General features: G+C 42.5%; 1 long non-coding RNA gene across 1 annotated transcript; it reads right to left on the bottom strand.

Moving 5' to 3' along the window:
• Positions 1 to 296: 296 nt before the first annotated feature.
• On the bottom strand, positions 297 to 2,639 carry LOC149439051 (uncharacterized). Its single transcript, XR_016307878.1, has 2 exons — positions 2,365 to 2,639; positions 297 to 2,162 (listed from the first exon to the last, which is right to left on the bottom strand). It is a non-coding gene; the product is annotated as an uncharacterized LOC149439051 (long non-coding RNA).
• Between the last annotated feature and the right edge of the window lie 415 nt (positions 2,640 to 3,054).

Raw genomic sequence — 3,054 nt, 5'->3', positions numbered from 1 at the left:
CCCCAGTACAGTTTTGAACATTCATGATTTTCTCAAGGATTTGCCATTGTATCCTATAGAACACATTCTGGGTTTGATCTTGCTTCCTCCTCACTGCACACATTATCTGCACATTCTGTGTCTTGCAACTTAGAACTCGTCCTCTGTACTCGCTCCTAAGAAACTCAATAGGTGCTATGACAATCGAGGCCAAGTAAGATTGCCTTTAGGGATGGCCGTGTGCATGAATTCAATCTCCTTTAGATACAAATGCCTCTAAGAACATATTATGGCAAGCAAGTCAAACTCAAATGAAATGGTGGGCCAAAGTATGTGGAAATTATTATTATTATTAATATTATTATACAGGATTTATATAGCACCAACAGTTTGCTCAGCACTTTACAATATAACAGGAAACAATACAGCAACAATACAGTTCAATACAAGAGGGTTAGGAGGGCCCTGCTCCTTGGAGCTTCCAATCTAATGGGGGCCATTGTTTGAGAGTTAGACCTATTGAATTCCAGAAAATAGATTATAGCACTTTGATAAGTACATTGTAGTCACAGTTGCAATTTACCACATTTTATCCCAGAAAAAGGTGCCATTAGAAGTAATGAGTTGAAAAATGGCTCAGAGCTGAACTCTGAATGCTTGTTATTGAATAGCTAATCTAAGCATGCATATTCCATACCTGTGGGACCGCTGTGGAAGCGAGGAATCACTGTAGTATTTGGCACTATTGCTGTGATCACATGGTCTTCTGGATCTTGTGCCAAGTGGCTGCCCTTCTAGATAGTGAACACAGGGGGTTGCTTACTCGGCACAGCCGCCATTCATGGACCGCCTTGCATTTTTTTCCAATGAATACAAGACGTTCTCTGATTGGATAAGGTATAGAAGTGAGACAGGGACATCACAACCTCCACCTTCAATCAGTGAACACCTTGTATCCATTAAAAAAAAAAAAAGGCTAAACAAGGCCCCCCTGTGTTCCCTATGCAGAAGGTCATCCAATAAACACAGGACCTAGAAAACCACAATGATCACTGTAGTAGCAATGACTACTTCAGTGATTTTCCACTTACACAGAGGTCCTGGAGGGATTGAATATATATAAAGTACTTACATTGGGTTACATTGGCTATGGCCACAGAAGAAACTTTTGCAGGTATGCATTCAGACAGTTTTCCCCAGCTATTTAAAAAAAATTAAAAATGTAGTTCTGTGCTTTCCGTAGAATAAAGGTTTCTAGCTACAGACATCCTCCAATCCCCCAAATACATATGAAAAATACAGCCCTTGAAAACAAATGTAGCACTACACCCTCATGGGCCACTGGTTTTAACTGGTTCTTTCCCAAACAGTACAGAGGCCTCCAGCCACCCAAGCAACAGTCCATTCACAAGGGCTCCAAAAAGCATTCTACAGGTTGGTTTTTTTTGCACTTTATTGCTGGTAGAATATGAGGCAGGATAAGGATTAGGGAATTGGATACTCCAGAACATGCAACATATAGCAGTTGGAGGAAATTCTTACAGAACTGTACAGAAGTTGGACAATCTAGGGCCCCCACCGCTGACGACCATAAAGTGACTGAGTAGGCTAACACTTCACAGCTGAAGACCATGAAGCAAAGTTATTGCAATATAATAGTGGATAGCGGACAGTCCAAGCCCTCACAGCTGAAGACCATGAAGTAATTCTTTAATCCGTTAGGGCCTCACAGCTGGAAACCATAAGGCAAACCTCATTGGCACACTGTAAGTGTCTCACCTTAGTACTAGTAGAATACTGGGCAGTCTATGTCATCACAGCTGACAGCCACGAGGCAAGTGTTTTAGATGTCTGGATACTTTGCACCAAGAACAGTCTCAAGGATCAACTTAGGGTCATTACTCACAAGTCCCCAATGACAGCTGCCTGCTTCCAGCCTCCTCTGGACACAACCCAGTCGCCTCTCAGGACCAGATCCTTGGTGTGGTTCTGTGGTCAATTTCTGAGCAACTTGCATTTACTCCTGGAGCTTCTGAGGCCTTCTAGAGCAGCTGCATGGTCCATGGGCAGCTCGGCAGCAGCAGCTCTACACCTCTGAAACCCTCCTGGGGAGAAGGAACTCTGCTCTTCAGTTATTTATCTCCATTCCAGCCCCCTGCTGAACACTCCTCTTCAGGGATTGTCTGTAAATAAATAAATTATTAGCGTGGCTGCTTTGAATCTACCGTCCTAAGCCCTGGAAACTTCTTCCAGAGGCAGTGGGAAGAAATAAAATTTCTGATCAGGCCACAGCAAACAATCATTGCTCCCTTGATTGCAGAAGGAGCCAAACAGTTTCCTCGCATTCTATGCTAGAAGGATGCTACCAAAAATAATTATACTTACTTGGGCCCTGGCTTCTGACTCTTCCAGGAAGTACCAATGACATTACCATGCTTCATTGCTGTCTTCTGGTAAGGTGGGAACTTGAAACCCAAAACGAATGTATGCCTGCAATGCGGGTTAACCCATAGTTGGTTTTGTATGGACTGATCCTGTCATTTGCAGCACCTGCTTTATTGCTGTTTACTTATCATGCTGAAGTACAGGATTAGCTTGTGTACTCAAATGTGACATTTTCAGCAAATCAATGTATAGCAGCCCCAACTGAAGAAATTCTATCTCCCTTATCCGAGATGCAGGATTCAATTATGGAGACAGTCCTCATGGCTCCATTCACGGTGTAGTGATCTATAAAAGACTGATACCATATGTGGATAAGAAGCCCGGGGAAGATGTGGAAGATTTGTTTGTGAGCACTTAAACAACATGCTTGTTCGCGGATCAAAGAATTAGTAGAGTTTATAATCAAGAGCAGTTCATAGAGCTGGAGGAAAAATATTGAATGTGAAAGAAAAGGGACAATAGAAAGAAAGCTGGCTCTCATCTGAGTTCCAGATGATTATACAGAATACAGCTATTCGTTTCGGTAATCATAGGATGCCTATATCATGTATGTCACGTCTCCTTCCAACCTGGCTGGTAGCTAAAATTAGATGTTAACTGACATAATAGGCCAAGTGTGTTGAGTAGGGA

Source organism: Staurois parvus, unplaced genomic scaffold, assembly GCF_062004578.1.
Source record: "Staurois parvus isolate SC_StPar_1 unplaced genomic scaffold, SC_StPar_1.0 ptg001162l, whole genome shotgun sequence".
NCBI classification, from domain to species: domain Eukaryota; kingdom Metazoa; phylum Chordata; class Amphibia; order Anura; family Ranidae; genus Staurois; species Staurois parvus.
This window is presented reverse-complemented; position numbering and strand designations above follow the sequence as displayed.